The 19,930-nt window shown below is 39.0% G+C and overlaps 1 protein-coding gene across 1 annotated transcript in view; it reads right to left on the reverse strand.

The window, feature by feature from the left end:
- P4HTM (prolyl 4-hydroxylase, transmembrane) overlaps window positions 1-19,930 on the reverse strand; it is a 1,188,260-nt gene that overhangs the window by 1,051,560 nt on the left and 116,770 nt on the right. The gene's annotated exons all lie outside the window — the stretch shown is intronic.

The raw sequence follows: 19,930 nt of genomic DNA on the forward strand, positions 1-19,930 counted from the left end.
AAAAAAAAAAAAAAAAAAAAAAATCTACCCAAAGAAATGGTAAATAATGGCTTCTGGAAAACTGACAACTGTAGCAGACACAATGCCTATGACATGTGTTCAGAAGAAATAACTAGGTACTACAGCTGAAAGACTGCACTTCCCAGCATATATTCTTCTGCAACAATTTCTATAGTGACTATCCTCGGTGACTGCATAAAGCACCCGAGGGAAAGGAGGGCACTGGGGTGACATACTCGTCAATGGAGAGCATTACTGAGAACCCAGAGTGCTGCAGCACAGTGAGGCATAAGAAGAGTGTTGAAATTGGACACTACATTGACAAAACTGATGCCTGCCTACCATCTTCAGATTCGGATTCCTATGGACAACTAAACTCTTTGCTATTCCACTGCAAAGAAGGTGCCATGGCCAAAGAAGCAGTAAAACTAATATGGTTCTAAACCTTCCTGAACAGGGATGGGAGGAAGGGACAGACAGCAAAAGGAAAACACAGAAATTGTCTATTCTGTGCGGATCATTAAAACTAGAAAGATCAATGGTGGAAACCTGATAAGGAGGAGCATGTGATTCTTCCAAACAGGAACACTAAGCATTAAATGGACTTGAATTAAAATAGTTCTGCAAAAAAGTCGGATGCCCATAGATGGCTATACCTGACTGCTAATGTCTGTTTAGGGTTTACAACATGTAAGTGATAAGGGATAGTGTGTACAAAAATAGACAGATGCAAATTTCTTCAAATTATTTAGATTGATGTATGTGGTTTTCTGACAGCAACTGCTGCATTATCTTAAGCAAAGATACCCAAAATAATATGGTTATTTTTTAATTTATTAGGCTTGTAATATCACGCTATATGAATGCAGACACATTAAGGCTATAGCAGACGCATTAAGGTAATATCTTTCGGCATCAAGAGCAAACAGAAACAAAAAATGAAGCAGCCATCAAATTAAGTCCAATGTGATGACATGTCAAATAGCTAGTACTTCTGTATTCTTCCTTTCCTGTTTTTTCTTGTTCAGTAAACCAGCACCCACTGCTCTCCATTTTGAGCAGCTACCTTATGCATTTGGAAACTCTACACTCTCATTAATAACTCCTATGGCTGTACTTAGTCAGAACACGGGAAAGAACTGCAGCAAACCCTTGTATCATCATTTGTTATCGCAGCCTCTTTCAGCTATCTTCACTTTGCCACTGTGCTCTCTGTCATTAACCACTTTTAGGTATACTGCAAGCTCTGTAATACAGTTCAACATGCAGGTATCAAATTACATTTCCCAGAGCATGTCCTAATTTAGGAAACGAAGTGTGTGCATATTCATTTATGCATGCACGTTTCTGGCCAAAAAGTGACACTAAGCAAAATGCCTTGTGAAGTGGCGGGGGAGGGGTGAAATAAAAACCCAGTAAAGCCCAAGAAATTACTGTGTTACAAAAGAATCTGTGAAATCAGAAGCCAGTAAAGCCTAAGGAGTTACAGAAGTGTAACACAATCTGGTACCATTTTTTACTTTAAAGAAGCAAAACAATGAATTTAAGATTATGTATAATGTACAACCACACTACAAAAAAAAAAAATTTGCATCCCTAACTTTGATTTATCTTATTGTGTTATATACACACAAAAATCAGATGCCTGAATTTTGCTTCAAATGCCTTCAGCTGACCTTATTTTACAGAAGACCAGAAACAAATTACTGTGCAAAACATTTTTAAAATCATCAATCTAGCGTATAAACACAGAAACAGCAGTGTTACAAAAGTTACGCTGTGACAAGAAAGTGTACTACAAACAATGGGAAGTCACTCCCTTCACAGTTGCTTTGGTTTTATTATGTGATTCTGTCTCAAAAAAAGAAATAAATACAATGCATTTCTTACCATATCAGACAAAGGTATCATTACCTTACTAGGCAATGTATTTAAATCACACTTGTCCAGAAAGATACACAAGACAGCATAGCCATCTAAAGCCCCTTTTCTCCATGTACTGTTTGCTCTAAGATGCTCTGCTCTTTATCACACTTAATCTTACAGTTTAAAGCTCCGTTTGGCTTAGATCCAGATTTCCAGTCTTCTTTATCCTTCTGTTCTGCTTTTTATCTTCATCAGATTACTGCTCTCAGATTAATCACAGTTCAAAATAAATACATAAATAATAATATAAATAAGGATGAACTACTGCAAACTGACCAAAATTAATATGTCGTCACACGCAGTATGAGGACGTGTGTGGAAAGCAGGGCATTCAACAGTGAAGTTCAATAGGTCTGTAGCACAGAAGTCTCAGGATTCCATCAAGAAACTTGTGCTCCTGTGACATGTAATTCCCATTATAATGTAATATATTCCCAGTATAATATAGAGCATGACATGGTAACAAAAAGATGACTGTTACCACAAAATGAAACGTGCTGAAAGAAGGCTTCTTTTGTCTCCAAATTCCATGTGCTTTCACTTTATAAAGCTGAAGATCCCTGTAGCTCATATGCGCTCATGGTTCATAGGTTCAAAGGTAAGTACTAGGCTATTGGCCCTAGGGCCTATACAAGCCTAGCCAAAAAGGTACCCTGGCTTTCGCCACCCAAGAAAATTATTTTCCTGTGCCCCTGTATAGCAGAACCACAGAAGTGATCCCTGGGGTGAATTTCCTATTACCCATCCAATCATCAAGATTTTTCTTGAAGAGTGCTAAAGAGGAGCTCTGTTTGACATAGATAGGTAGTTTGTTCCAGAGTATGGGAAGTCTCTGGGACAGGAATCTATCCCTCCAGCATGTTCTGTTTATTGTGGTGACAAGGTTTAGGTTCCTAGAGCGTGTAGCTTGGAGGGATTGGGATTTCTTTAAGTGGAGCATGTCCAACAGTTCTGGGTTTGACATAGCTTTGTATGTTAGGCAGAGATCGCCTCTGAGTAGGCAATATGCGACGGAGTAAAGCTGGAGTCTTTTGAGACGGTCTGCCTAAGGCATCTGCTTTAGGCCAGTAATCCTCTTTGTGAGGTATTTTTGCGGCCTTTCCAGTTGTTGTAGATGTCTTGTGAGGTACATACCAAAAGGGGTGTTGTACTCTATAATGGGTCTAATGAGTGATGAGTAGAGAGAAACAATGTCCTCTTCTTTTCTGGATGAGAAACCTTTTGTGATGAGGTGTGACATGTAGAAGGATTTCCTGACTACTGTGGCGATGTGATTATCAAAGGAGAGACTACTGTCCACCTGTGTCCCATGGTCTCTTATCACACTTTCGGTGTTAAGTAGACTACCGTCTATGTGGTAGTTCATGGGTATAGAGTTTTTACCAAAGGGGATGACAATGCACTTTTTGGCACTGAGCTTGAGACCATGGCTTTGACACCAGGCATCTGTCTCAGTGAGGCCCTTTTGTAGAATGTCCACATCGTTAGGAGTTTCGATTATTGCTCCTAGTTTGCAGTCATCTGCGAATTTAGTTAGCCAAAGACCTTCTGTGTTAGCCTGTACTTCAGAGAAGTAGATACCAAACAGGAGAGGACCCAGGACTGAACCCTGTGGTACTCCACTTGTCACTGGACTGAAGTCTGATTTGGAGTCTGCTACTTTCACAGTGTGGGTTCTGTCAATAAGCCAGTTGGCAACCCATCTTGTGACATAGGTATTTATACCTAATTTAGTGAGTTTATCTATAATTCCAGAGTGGGGGATGGTGTTGAATGCCTTGGCGAGATCTAGATAGGATGTGTGAACTACCTTACCCTCATCTATGGCTTTAGTGACTACTTCAAAGAAGTCTATCAGGTTTAGGAGACATGATCTGCCTTTTACAAACCCAAACTGTGTGGGGTCCAAAGTTTGGAGATCTCCAATGTCTTTGTTTATGATCATACATGAATAGCACATGCAGAGTTGCTGCTACAAAGTTATAATATTTACAAGTTTACATATCAGGGCTGTTATCAATTAGAACATTATGGATAATTATAATACATATAATGTACTACAAATTATATAAAACTTAAAAACAAACACTCTATTGTATACTACACCCTATCCCTGTATTCTGACTCCTACATACTTTTGAGGGGAAATCTATGCCTAGCATACAGGGCATTGACAGACCCTACTCTGATGGACCTCCTGCATATCCACAAAACAAACAGCACCAGAATTACCCATTCTAAATACCTAAATCTTGCCTGTGATATAAAGAGGACCTGCTGGAGAGATAAGTATGTATCCCAGAGACTACCCGGTCTACGGAACAGGCTTCCCATCTATGTAAAGCAGAGTTCCTCCGTAAACCAGTTCAAGTGCAACTTGGACAACTGGATGGGAAATCAGAAATTCATCCCTGGTGTGGCACCTATGTCTCTAATGGACAAAGGTAACCTGTAAATGGTTCATCTCCCAGGCCCATGCTTAACTTATCAAGGGTATCAGAACTTGTCAAAGATTTGTAATGCATGCCTAGACCTTGTGGTCGTTAGCCTAGTAAACACCTATGAACCTGTGAACCTATAATCAAAAATGAGTATCAAGCAAAAAGATAATGCCTGTCCTGTTTGTTGCCAGATAGCCTTTTTTATTACTAAGAGTCAGCAGATTTTAACCCCACCCATCCCATAGGTATTTGTTTTCATATTTACAAAGGAGGTAAAAACTTACTGTAACCTAACTATAATTTCCACACACCACAAACAATAATACACATATGTGAGGTGTAGACTGGTATAGTTTAGGAACATTTGCCAAGTATTTATTCAAACCATCTCATGACAGACCAGACTTCATCAGTTGAATGCCATTTTCACTATAAGCTAAATGCACACTTAGTGTAACCATTTGTCCTTAAATCTAAAGCTGTTTGGATTACGGCCATGATTACACTTAGAAAAAAATGTTAGCAGTTGCTGCTGGGATTATACAGCTCTATGTGCAACAGGCTTTAATTAAAGTTGCTGCTGCTGCTGCTGGCAGACCTGCCAAGAAGAAGAAGAAGAAGAGGGGCTTTTATACCCTGTTTAAGTATGGACTGCATGCACAGAAAATTGTACAGCAAAACCAAGTAGACAGGGAAAAGGTATAGTAAACATGCAACCTCTTCTGCCTTCATCTGACACCCAGGGTAAGTGTGGAACCTGTTTGAAAAAAAAACAGCTAACTGCTGTCCTATATGCAAATAGTTATATGTCTCTAAAATGAGCCATTTGTCCTGTGTACAGTAATGTTAGTAATACTGTATGACTGTGATGTCTGTAATATGCACCCATTGATGTTGCACAATAATGTGCATAAAGCATTTCACGTTCCCATACAGATATGCAACCATAAGTACATTAAAAGTTGTGCAAAGGATGATGCACTGTCATAAATCATTGGCACAGGGTGATATTGGAGTTTTATACATGAGGGTAAGCCTAACACCAAAGAAGTGAGTGTAAATGATTGAATTGGATTGCATACTTGAATGTTCTGTAGTATACATAGTGGTTTTGTCCTCCATGTCAGACCCAACATTAGTGATGCTGTGCAAATACTCTGCTGGGTGTTGGTAATTTCCAACAGCAGACAGGAAGGCCTCAGTTTCAGTCGGTAGTGTTTTGTTAGCAGGCCTCCCTCCCCTGCAGCCATATTTTCTCCACTGATTTCACATGCCCTACATATCACGTATGACCCTGGTCCCCTATATCACATTTACTGATATGTAAGTACAAGGACCCTGACACTATTTACATAGTTGACCATCTCCCCCCAGATATGGTCACATGAGTACTTGTCACCTCTGCCTCTTTCTAAGAGGATGGAGACATGCTGACTTAGTGCCTGAATGATAACTTCATTCTCTGCATCACTATACGGCATTTTACAATGTGCAGATGTATTGGGCATCATAGCCCTGTACGAGTTGAAAATCAAACGAAACATATAATACACAATAAAGACATAAGTGATTCTTAAGAAAACAAGTTTGAATGTATGCATCCATCATGTACAAAATAATTTAAAAATTAAAGCTCCATATTAGTATACAAAAGTAAATACCCCCCCCCCCAAAAAAAGTAAATGAAATGAAAAGTAAGTGTGCAGGTTATGTAAGGAGGACAACAGTTGTGTAACTGAATAGTACCTTGTAGCATTAACCAAAGGAGGACAACAGCTGTGTAACTGAGTAGTACCTTGTAGCATTAACCAAAGGAGGACAACAGCTGTGTAACTGAATAGTATCTTGTAGCATTAACCAAAGGAGGACAACAGCTGTGTAACTGAATAGTACCTTGTAGCATTAACCAAAGGAGGACAACAGCTGTGTAACTGAGTAGTACCTTGTAGCATTAACCAAAGGAGGACAACAGCTGTGTAACTGAGTAGTACCTTGTAGCATTAACCAAAGGAATGTACACTGTTCCAGTACAAATGGCTATACGTGTTCTAAGATGTCCACTTGTATGGAGGGCTGTCAGTTATATATCACTGGCTTAACAAATTTGTGGGCTACAAACATCAAACCCCTGACCTTGCTGGTAAGTGATACAACACTGTTCTGCAATAACTTTCCAGATGAGCATAGAAAATGTTCCATAATATGATGTTACCTTCTTCATAAACATTTGTAATGTATCAAATAACTTTTAAACATGCCTAGGCCACCTGCGAGGGACAAACAATGCATACACTAAGCTATGGGTGTATTGTGAAATGCAATCCATCAGTAAGGTTGAAATACAGCATTTTGTAAAACAAATAGCAACTTACCTTTGTATCAAGTTAGTTGTAATACTGGAAATATATTTTGCAAGCAATTAGAATCACTCAGCTCTCTGGATAAACAGTCTCCCCCTAACATCATCCAATTTTCTTACCTACACAATTACCATGATATAGTGCAGATTCAGCCTTGTAAGCACTATGAATATGCAAGGGAGGTGTGAAGTCATTAGCACTCATGAATTCCAGAATCTACACTAAGTGCAGGGAATGTAAAGACAACGTGAGGACCTACATGACTGCATGCACAAGCCATACCACTACAAGGGAGACCCCTGAGAAATGCTACCTGCCAAGTGCTAGCAAGTGTGAACGATTAGTCTGACTGCAGTATCAATCAACCTCCCTATGTATGTGTAAAAACTTACAAGACCCTCCTGGGAGGCCTATTATTTCGGGTGTGGGGTCTTACTTACAAAATGTGGGTAGGTTTTTGGATTTTCACCTAAAGAAATTTTTAAATAAAGTGCTAGCTCATATTATAAACACTCAAGAGTTGTTAAATGAAATCAAACATGTAAAGTGGTTACTAGATTATTATTGGGTTACCATTGATGTAAGTCCATTATATATCAAAATAAAACACAGATGGGGTTTGGAAGCTGTAAACAAGGTGATGGGTGAAGGCTTTCACACATCTTATTTGTTATATTTATTAGAATTTTGTTTGATCCACAATTATTTTTGCTTCGAAGGTAAGACTTTTGCAACTTAAGGGAACTGCAATGGGGCCGTCGTTTGCCTCAACTTATGCAATCCTGTATATGGGTGAATTTGAAAAACAGTTTATATACCAAATGGAGTTCTATGTGAAGTGTGTGATATTTTATAAAAGATACATAAATGACTTGATTTTGATATGTAAAGGAGCTGTAAAATAATTTTTGGAATTTTTTTGAAATTTTGAATGATAATTTTCATGGTCTTCAATTTTCATATGAGCTAAATAAAGATAGTATAAATTTTCTTGATGTTACTTTGTTTGCTGAAGGGATGACTGTTAAATATAAACCATTTAGAAAGCATACAGCTGTTAATAGCTTTTTGCATGCTATTAGCATACACCCCAAACATTTGTTGGATTCCTTGCCATATGGGAAGTTCAAAAGGATATTTGATCACACCTGTGATGAAAGTTTTAAAATGGTGGAGTTAAATAAAGTGGAAAACAGATTGAAAGTTAGGGGTTATAAGAAAGAGCAGGTTGATAAAGCAAAAATATGTGTTTTGGAGGGTATGAGAATGAAAACATATAATAAAAGGGTAAGTCAGAATAGGCAGAGTAATAATAATGAAAGAGAGACAAAATAATTTTTGTGACTAGATTTTCGCCTTTTTCTGACATTTTAAAAAAAATATAAAAAGATTATGGCATATAGTAAGTGAGGGTATTGGAAATATATTCCCCCGGCACATTACTTTCTCCTGTAAAAGGCGTTGTAATATTAAAGAAATATTAAATTATGTGTATGAACCTAGATGTATGCTTAGACAACCAGCTGGAAAGTTTTTTTGTGGACATTGCAGTATGTGCCCTAAGAAAATATATCAGGCATGAAAATGAATGGAAGAAACTATATCGCAAAGAATTTTTTTAATTGCAACTCAGTGGGGTTGTATGTATAATAGGGTGCAATTGTCTGAAGCCTTTGTGGTATGTGGGCCAAACAAAATGTAGGGTCAAAGTTCATATACTGGAGCATTTGGGGATATCAGAAATAATAACAGTAACAGTCCTATAGCTAAGCACTTTATGGAAGCACATGGGGTGTGCATTCTGATTCTTTTATTCAGTATTAGCTAAACTATTTTACCTAGGGGGTGGTGATTATGTAAGTAAATTATAGGAATTAGAAGCTAGACTTATTTTAAATTATAATACAGTATTTCCTGTGGAGTTAAATAAAGAAATAAGTATTTAATGTATTTAAATTAAATTGTATTAAAAATGTTTTTGTTATAGAAAAATATAAGGGGAAGAGTTTTTATTAATTGTATAATTGAATTATTAAGGATGTTGTTTGCACATGTATATAAAGAGAAGTTTGTTGATAGTTATTCAGATCCCTGAAGGTGAATGGCCGAGGTGCCAAATCGATGGTGGCTGAATAAATAACTGGAGATGAACTCTGTGAGTTTTTTGGTTTTTGCTTTCAATCAAGGTGTGTCAGGGAGATGGGACATACAAGAAATGTTGTGATTTATGACAGCAATATTCCTAACATTGATACGAATTGCTTAGAACAACAGCTTGTCACTCAGACTACAACTGTGTCCGCTATTCTAAGGAAGCAGATCATTCACTGAAACATACATCAAATGAAAGGCAAAGCACATAGCAGTCTTGTTAGAGTACAGATCTGGGAATGATGTTCACAAAATAAAGAGAAGCAAAGAGGTACAGTGTTCAAATTTCTTATTTTATGTTGTGTGATTAAAGATTATGTTTCTTGTTGCCAGTCACAGCCATCCACACTTGTAACTACAAATAACACAGGACAAGAGTCGGGATTTTTTTTCTGTCATACCTGTAATGTCAATTGATATTATGTTCATAGGTTCATAGGTTCATACTAGGCTATCTGCCCTAGGGCATTTATAAGCCTAGCCAGAGTGTGTTTGGCTTTCGCCACCCATTTTAAATGAATTTTGCTATGCCCTTTTTCGAGGTTAGTATACTGTGCCTCTGTCTAACAGTGACACAGAAGTGATACCCGGGGTAAACCTACGATCTCCCATCCACTCATCAAGATTCCTCTTGAAAAGAGTCAATGAGGGACTCTGCCTAACCTGGACTGGGATTTTATTCCAGAGTGAAGGGAGCCTCTGGGTTATGAATCTGTCCCTCCAGCATGTCCTATTTATTTCAGTGCTGAGGTTCAAGTCTCTCGAGCACGTAGCTCGATGGGATATGGATTTTCTGAGGTGCAGCATGTCCATTAATTCTGGGTTGGACATGGCTTTATACGTCAGGCACAGATTGCCTCTGAGCAGGCGGTATGCCACTAAGTAGAGCTGGAGTTTCTTTAACCAGGCAGCATATGGCATCTGTTTGAGCCCTTTGATCCTCTTGGTGAGGTACTTTTGGGGTCTTTCCAGTTGCTGCAGGTGTCTGGTAAGGTACATACCAAAAGTGCATTGTACTCAATTATGGGCCTGATGAGGGATGAGTAAAGAGGCACGATGACCTCCCCTGATCTAGATGTGAATCCCTTCATGATTAGGTGGAATATATAAAATGTTTTTCTAACCACTTTGGCCACGTGGTTTTCAAATGAGAGATTGCTATCAACTTGGGTCCCCAGTTCCCTAATTACTTCTTCCATACTTAATGGATTACCACCTATGTGGCAATTTGTGGGCACTTTGTTTTTGCGAAAGGGGATGACTATACACTTTTTGGCGTTTAGCTTGAGGCCATGGCTCTGGCATCAGTTGTCTGTTTCTATGAGGCCCTTTTGTAAGATGCTTGTGTCGGCTGGAGAGTCAATTATGGCGCCTAGTTTGCAGTCATCTGCGAACTTGGTCAGCCACATTCCTTCCGTGTTAGCCTGTACCGCCGAGAAATATATACCGAACAAGAGAGGTCCCAGGACTGAGCCTTGTGGGATGCCACTTGTAACTGGTTTGGAGTCTGACATGGCTCCAGCAATTCTAACCTTGTGGGTTCTGTCCTTGAGCCAGTTTGCAACCCATCTAGTGACATAGGGGGTTTATATTTAAGCTGGTGAGCTTATCTATAATGCCCAAGTGGGGTATTGTATTGAAGGCTTTTGCGAGGTTTCAAAGAAATCGACCAGGTTTAAGAGGCAGGATCTGCCCTTAACAAAGCTGAACTGGATAGGATCCAGTGTCTGTAGGTCCCCAATATCTTTATTTATGAGGTCCATGATGATCCTTTCCATAGCTTTGCAGACCAAGCTAGTCAGGCTTATGGGGCGATAGTTTCCAGGATCCGTTGAGGCACCACCTTTATGGAGAGGGACCACTGTTGCTGTACGCCACTCTTTGGGTACATATCCTGTAGTAAGGCTGAGATTGAACAGTAGTTTTATGTTTGGGTTTAGCACTTCTTGGAGTTCATGTTGGACGCAGCCCAGGACACTATCTGGTCCCATTGATGCTGTGTTTTTTGCTTTGGAGAGGGCAGCTCTTACCTGAGCATCTGAGATGTCAGGGGGGGCAGCACTCTGCTGGGATAGATATTTGCCCTTTTGGTGGGGAGGGGGTGGGGAGACGTTTGCGCTGAACCTGTCAGCTAGGATGTTGGCAGTGTCTGTGGGTTCGGTGTATTTTTTGTCATTTTGGACTAATTCTGAGTATATCTGGGAATTCCCACCCAGGTTCTAACATAACTAAAGAAAGCCTTGTGATTATCCTTAGTGTCCTGTGCAATTTTTCTCTCGAAGCTGGCCTTAGACGATTTTATGAGTGCCCGTAGTTTTTTGCTAATACTGATCAGAGATGCCTTCCCTTTTTGGGATTTTGCTCTATCATGTAGTAGCTTCCTCCTTCTATTGTATAGTTTGTTTATGGCTGGGGTCCACCAGACAGGACGTCTGCCTTTGGAGGATTGGGTCTTGGTTTTATTTGGGATCGCATGATCCATGCATTCCTGAAGGTGTTCATAGAATGCGTTTATAAAGGATTCTGCGGTCTGGGCCATATTTTCCACAGGCCCCACAGCTCATAGTACTTGGCAGTTCAGCCTGGTGAGCGGGACGTCAGTGTGCCTGACGATAGAGTCACCTATTACAAGTGTATCAGGTGTGTTGTTTAGCCTTAAGGGCTGTGACTGTTCGGCCCACTGGCTTTGTGAGATATGTGTTGCATGTGTTTTGTTTTGGGGTAGCGGTTGCTTGGGTGTCTGTTTTGGAGGTCTCTGCTGCTTAGGCAGAGTTTTATTTAGAGCTTCCGAGTATGTTTTTGTGTGATTATGTGTTTGGTTTGTTGTCGTGGTAGGTCTGTGTGAGACTGGAATTGTAGTGAGTGTGGTTTCCTTCTCCTCCTGACTGGTTATGTCAGTACTGAGTTGAGAGAGCTTAGCCTCCAGTTTGGCTATATGGTTGCATCTCTCACATGTGTTGGAATTTGTTGGGAGGAGGAGAGGGTTGTTTGTGTACATGAGGCAGTTGTAACATTGCCTCAAGATTCCCAGATTCACCAGCTGGACTGGAGAGGAGATTGATAACTGACCTTTGGACATGCTAGAATAGTATTGGGAATTCCTTTATAATTGAAAAAAAGGGCCAATGGGGAACAAGGTACTCAAGGTGAGTTTGTGAGGGTGTAGTGCTTTTAATTTTTTAGTGCTGTGACGGGCAAAGAATTGATTGGTACTTTTCCTTGTGGACATTGCATGTCATGCACTGACATTAATAAAACCAAATCCTTTAGCAGTGCTAATACTAGCAAGGTTTATGATTTAAAATTTTTTGGGAACTGTTCAATGAGTTGGGTGATATATCTTGCCACTTGTCAATGTTCGGCATTTTATGTAGGAAAAACTTCCAGGCCATTAAAAGTTAGAATTGGGGAACATAGGAGTAACATCAGAAACAAGAAAATTACCAATGCTCTTTACCAACACACAGTTAAACATCCCACGGCCAAATTTAAGTTTACTATTATTGATCGGATAGTTGGTGATAGAAGTCACCAACAAGGATGGGAAAATATTTTGACACAAAAATAAAAATATTGGATTGTACACTTGGGTGCACTATTCCCCCCTGGTATTAATGACCACCTTTAATCTATCTGTATAGGTATTATACCTTGTTGACCCAACACATACACATTGGTCTCTTCACATATATTTTTATACGCATATAAATATATTATTTAATGTTATATTATTTTTATTTTTATTAATATAACATGCAGTTTTCCGACTAGGTATGTTATTATGATTTTTCCTTTATGATTTTTTCCTTTTTGAATGCATATATCTTATTTTTGGTGTTTTAGGTCTTACTAGACCATAATACTGTATTTTGGTGTGTAGGTCTTATTAGACCATTATATTGCATTTTCATTGGATGATTTGTTTAACTGATACTATAAATAGTATCAAGTGCATTTGTTGGCTTTTTCACTTTTTTTCTATGCTCCACTGAAGAAGGGGTAACCGAAACCGGTTTGGAGCTGGATATATTTTTATATCCTATGTGTTTTTTCTAATAAACCATTTTGGGACATTCCTTGCGTGTCATATAACTGTGTCACAAATGAGTGGCTGAGGCAAAGGAAGTATTTACTGCACAGTCAAACAGCAACAGTTTTAAGGGATCAGACTCCAGAAGAGGGGATCCATACCCCTTACAACAGCTAAGTGCTGTACGTCCTTCAAGTGTGCTTATCATGACACACATAGTATGTCTATTTCTGTGGTGTCACAGGTTGATACACATCTCTCTGATATCTGTCCTGGCATATGTTCATGTCTGGCAAGATGCAAATGTTGACTATGTCACTGATTGCTCACAGGCATTACTTAATTTCCAAATAAGAATGCACTGTATTGCATGTCTTCCTCCATTTATATGTTACTGTATTTTTTTCCTCATGCTGTATAGCTTTATTGGACATGAGGACTTACATAGCATGTCTTCCTGTATGGCATGAGGCCAGATCATCATAAAGTGTGACCGGGCCTGTGTCCGGACACTTTCTTGTGTGTTTGTGCTGTTTACATGTTATCATGGCAGTATTTGCTGTAATGTCTTGTGAGCATGCCCAGTATAATCCTGTATTAGATGAAGTCTATTTACAAATGGAGACCTTGAACTACTGTATGTCATCAGGTCTATGTTTTCATTTGTCACTTGTGTATTTTAATTACTGTTACATTACTATTTATGATGCACATGTATATGAAACACATGCGTGTCTATGACGTGTCAGTGTAATATACCATCCTATCTATGATTGTCCAATGACAAATGTTAAAACATGCCCCTTTCAGCTGTGCATGATACAGCTGCTGTATAGCTCATGCCTTTTTATACAGGATGAAATGGAGGATGCAGCACTACAGTCAGTTGTCACACATACATTTCCTGTATATGTCATATTCAATGATTGCACTATATGTAAACGGACCATAATGTATCCACTGTCCTTGGCATTATCTCTGCATGTTATCAACATTACTTTCACATTTATTTCCCTTTCTTGCACTATTGCATTGTGTTCTTCTCATATACATTGTTAGCACGTCCATTTTTAAGTTATGTACATGGGTAAGCATTTGGAAAGAGGATAGGCAAACCCAATAACAAAGACAATATCCTAGATCGGATACTTATCAACAGCCACCCCTATATGTACAAGCCAGGGAACCTCCCGGATGACCTAAGTGACCACTTACTTATGTACATTATCAAGCACAAGGTGGACAACCCCCACCAGACCACCTTTAAAACCATCAAAAATAATAATAACTTCAACTCCACCAATTTTCAAAATGAACTTAAAGCTTGGAATTGGTCAGTCCTAAAGCACCTTTCACTGGACGATGCGGTAGCGTATCCTTTCACTGGACGATGCAGTAGTGTGCCCTTTCACTGGACAATGCGGTAGCGTACTTTAATTCCATCAATTGGTCAATCCTAAAGCACCTTTCACTGGACGATGCAGTAGCGTACCCTTTCACTGGATGATGCGGTAGCATACCCTTTCACTGGATGATGCGGTAGCATACCATTTTACTAGACGATGCGGTAGCGTACCCTTTCACTGGACGATGCGGTAGTGTACTTTAATACTTTAATTCCATATCCCTTACTATTCTTGTTTCTCATGCTCCTGCTCGCTCCATTAGAACCAAAACAAAAACTGCCCCATGGCTCTCAAAAGAGACCAAATCTAAAATCATATCTAGAAATAAGGCATGGGACAAATGGCATGCCACAAAAGACCCACCAGATCAACTCAGATATCGACAGCTAAGGAATCACACAAAAAATTTATTACACTAGAAAAAAACTTCTACTACCATCTTCAGCAAAAACATCACAACAAACCTCAAACGTTTTGGGCAGGAATAAACAAAATTCTTCTCCCAGGACAGTCTGCCACTCCTACCCCATCAGCTTCCAACTACAAATCCCCAGAGAATATTGCAAATACCTTCAATAGTTTCTTCACAGAGACTATCCAATCCCTAGCCAGCCAACTGGCACCCAGCTGCTCCAACCCAAATTCTGCCACAGCCAATACCCCACTCTTCTTTAGCTAATACCCCACTCTCCTTTAGCTAATACCCCACTCTCCTTTAGCTAATACTCCACTCTCCTTTAGCTAATACCCCACTCTCCTTTAGCTTTCAGTCTGTTTCTACATCACTTATCAGATCTCTAATTAAGAAATTAAAACCAACTACTTTAGCAGCTGATCTCCTCCAACCAGAGTATCTGCAAAAAGCAGCAAATGCCATAGCATACCCCATCTCCATCATAATCAACAGAACCTTATCTGAAACCACCCTCCATTCATTTTAGAAAATATCTCATGTAATACCACTCCATAAAGGAGGCAGCTCCTTCGAACTGTCAAGCTTTAGACCCATAGCTATTCTGTCACAATTGACTAAAATTATGAAGAAGTGTGTCCATAAACAACTTATGCATTATCTTACCCAGAATAAGCTGTTGGTAACTCTCAGCACAGTTTTAGGCCACACCACAGTACCACCTCAGCCCTCCTATCCTTCTCTAACACCATAAACCATAAATGAAATAATAGCAAGCTTTCCTCAGCCCTCTTTTTAGATCTCTCCAAGGCCTTTGATATGGTCAACCACCAAATACTCATGCACACCCTTAAGGCATTCTCACTAAATAGCCATGCACGTCAATGGTTTCAATCTTACCTGTGTGGTAGACAACAAGCCATCCTATGGCAGGACAAACTATCAACCCATCTATCCATCGCCCTAGGAGTCCCCCAGGGCTTCATACTAGGATCTCTTCTTTTCTCTATCTTTATTAATGACCTGCCCACTGTCATCCCAAATGCTACCTGTATAAAATATGCAGATGACTCCACCTTGATTTGTTCAGCCAGCTTCCCAACAGATCTAATGACATTAACCCAGAATACTTTCAATATAGTTGAAAACTGGCTTTCTAACCATCAGCTGACATTAAACCCTAACAAAACAAAGTTGCTTCTTTTCTCCCCACTTGTAAGTCTTCCTCACTACTCTTTACCATAAAATCTAATAATGGTACCATTATCTCCCCAGATGCGCAAACCAAACTCTTAGGCGTCACAATAGACAACACCCTCAAATTTGATATCCATGTCAATCAAACTATCAAAACCATCAACAAAAACTTGGCTCCCTCTATAAGATCAATCCTTTCCTTACTCCATTTGCTAGGACTGCTATTGCTGATTCCCATCTACTCTCCACTCTTCTCTGTGCCTCCCCTCTACTCACTAATTTGAACAAATCCGCTCTTAGCAAACTCTCCAGCTGTTATAACCATATTGCTAGATTTGCAACAGGCATGGCCTATAGGACCCACCACTGTCACAGCCTAAATCTTCTGGGGTGGCTAGAATGGCCTAGCCTACTTCAGTACAACCAGCTTATAATTGCCCATAAAGTTCTCAAACACCCTGATAATATGACTGCACTTAAAAATATCATCAACCCTTATAGCAACCTGAGGTCACTTCACTCTTCTAATAAACTACTGGTTCAAACATCCAAAATCAACAACTCTGCTGGGGCCTCTCTGTTTGCTAACTCTCTTGGCAAAACTTGGAACTCTCTTCCTGCTAATCTTACTGTTGATCCCTCTCTTACTCAGTTCAAAAAAAGCCTCAAGCTATACTTTAAAACTCACTGGCTATGCCCTTGTTCAAAACCTGACTAGATCCTCCTCTATAGTCTCTAATCATGTTACATTGCCTAGTCAATTTGTCAACACTGTTTTAAAAATGTATTATTATATTACCTGCTTGCTCAACTGGAACCTGTAAACTGTGTGTAACTTGTAATAATTTTGTGATTTTTACTGTATGTTCTACCTTGGAGCTTTTCTCCCCGGGCCTCCACTGAAAATGGACATGTATCCAGTCGGACTATCCTGGTCAACAAATGTAAAATAATAAATAAAATAAATATTTATTATTACCATCAATATGGACATCTTTCTGTTGTGAAATGTTTCTTTGTGGCATCATCACATTTGAATGCATTAACTGAGTACATTTTTAATATCTACCCTCCTCTCATAATTATCCCTGCAGTATTAACCTTGTATTTCATGTCCCCCATGTCTACATGCTTACAAGTCACCTGCCTTTACTTCGTATAAGCTGTCCTTGCATTCCTGCATAATATATTTGGCTACAGACAAGTAGTTTTGTTTACAATGTGTGCTAGTGCTCCTAGCACTGTTTTATGTCTGCCAACAGTGCTTTTGGCCATGAAATGGTGCTCTGAAATGCTTAAGCGCAATGAGCAGCATGCATATTGAATGAGTGCTGCAGCTGATCTCGCTAACGAGTTATAATTGTGTAGGCTTTGCACGAAGCCTACACGATTTTTATTGAATCTTAGGGTACATTTGTTTGAATAATATTTATGTTGCAAAACTATGTAAATTCCTCTTTGATTCAGTTATTATTGGTGTGTAAAGTATATTTTGAGCTAAGTTATCTATGCCTACATAGCATACATTTTCACCTTCTGTAAACATGTTTTCTTATAGCATTTTTCCCCCATGTTCCTCATCAGGCCTGAAAAATAATGAAAACTCAGTTTGCCTTTGCTAGTTTTAATATCTTAATTATCATATTTGTCAAGATAAAACAGTTTTATATCTCCAAGCCACATCAAGCAGTTAATTAGCAGATTAGCAGTCTCTGCAGAATGAGCACTCCACTGGTTTCTCTGCAATCCCTAGCAAACCTGGAGGGCAATGGAACAATGTGTTAACACAGATCTTTGATACAGTGCTACTGGGTATAACTTCTGTACCCTTCATGTCTGTCTCTCTGCTATAAAGGTATAAAGCACTGGCTACAGCCCAGATGACCCAAGCTTAAACAGAAACTCAGATACTGAAAGAGCTGGGCAGTGGAGGATGGAGTGAGTAGCTGATGCTGGGACATTCATCCTGGTGGAGAGGTGGATTCTGCTTAGCTGGTCACCACCATGCAGCAGCTGGCTTATGCAGCACCAAAAAAGCCATGGCTAGGGATGCAGGCTTGATAGTAACCCTCATTAGCACATGTGTGGAGTTACATGCTTGCATAGGAAGGTTGTAGGATACCCCATGGTACGTGGGTATTCCCATCAGCCACCAGGGTCAGAGTTACGGTCTTATTAGAAATACCACCATTGTCTGGATAACAGTAAGGGCACTAAACACCTCCATAGCTGTCTGAATAATAACCCTTCTTGTCAGCTATTACCTGTGTTGTGGGGATATCCAGACAAAAGACCAATAGATAGAGGCTTGATTATGAAAAAGCACAGATGTAAAAAGAACGTAGGAAAAATACTTTACCATGTCAGTTCTTATTTACAAAGTCTCCAAAAGAAGAAACAACTTCTTAAGTGCCTTTGCAATTCAACTAAAGCTCTCCCTTCTAGACTTGACTACTTCCAAACAGTTTATGAACACAGGATGAGAACTTCCACTCCAGTATTTTAGCATGCTTTCATTCTTCTTATTTCAGTAATTACTTTTAAACCACTCATATAATTTTAATTTGAACTTGCCTATTAACCTATTAACCCTTACGCTTAAGCCTTGCTAGCTAGCAAACCCCTTCATTCTTCCTACCACTCTTTCCCTTTCTTCTTGTATTTTATCAACCTCGACCTTCACCTTAACATATAATTTATGATTGTTTTTACTGAACACTATTTACTTTTATTAAATAGTGCACACTCAACTCTTATTTCTTTATTTTACAAAACTGACTATATTTTGTGTATATTACTTTGCATTACTCACTACTTTTTTATTCTCATCATAAGTGGAATAAAGCTGCAAGTGTTTGCATATGCAACACATTCATTGCCATTTTAAGTCTGCAGTATGGTGTTACCCTTTTAAGAATGTGCATAGTTCACAATGCATTGTGAGTTGCCATGGTGTTACAAATAAAATGTGCATGTTTTATTATATTAATGCTGAATCTTGACATTTCTGGTTCAACCAATGAATATTACTTGGTGACTATTTTTGCAACATGTGACATGGTGTCAAGATCAGGATCTTCTCAATGAAAAAAAATAGAAAACAATGCCTTACCATTTATAGAACTGTACCATATCACCTCACATGTATGCAGATGCCTAAAGTCTAAATCTTTTACTAAAAAAAATATATCCATTTTACCTCGTAAAGTTCTTGATGTACCAGATTTAATCTGTTCAGTCTGGAAAAAAATTCTTCAGTAATGATGAAATTTAACCCACATGAGCCACTTGACTTCTTGAAACCCTTTTGCTAGCCTTTGTAGAGAAAAAGAGACTCACAATTTCATGTGCAACTAGACTGGATAAGGAAATAGAAAATGCAAGTAAATTCATGTAATCAGCCATGACATAGAGGCTATATACAGGTTTCTCTTCATTTGCAGAGGGCCGGTGTGTTAATATGACTTAGTAATAATAAAAGTAATACATGAAAGGGCAGGCTTCCAAAGACATGTAAAAAAAGAGTGAATGTGTTAAAGGATTTGCAAGGCAACTCTTGAAACTGGCAGAAATTTGAGGGTTTAATGGCACAAAAGATGAAAAAATAAGAGGCAAAATTGTTATTGCGTTGAGAAAAGTAACATTGTCTCAAAGTTACAATTAAATGTTAACCTAACTTTAGAAAAGGCAATACTACTCACCTGAGAAGTGAGATTGGTAAAAAGACATAATGTTAATTTAAGTTTTATAAAAGGCTTAATTCTTAGCTCAGAGGGATTGGGATTTCTTTAACTGGAACATGTCCAACATCTCTGGGTTTGACCTAGCTTTGTATGTTAGGCAGAGATCACCTCTGAGTAGGCAATATGCGATGAAGTGAAGCTGGAGTTTTTTGAGATGGTCTGCGTAGGGCATCTGTTAGAGGCTGGTAATCCTCTTTGTGAGGTATTTCTGTGGCCTTTCCAGTTGTTGTAGATGTCTTGAGAGGTACATACCAAAAGAGACGT

Source organism: Protopterus annectens, chromosome 7.part1 (genome assembly GCF_019279795.1).
Source record: "Protopterus annectens isolate FY-2018-M chromosome 7.part1, PAN1.0, whole genome shotgun sequence".
Classification (NCBI taxonomy): domain Eukaryota; kingdom Metazoa; phylum Chordata; order Ceratodontiformes; family Protopteridae; genus Protopterus; species Protopterus annectens.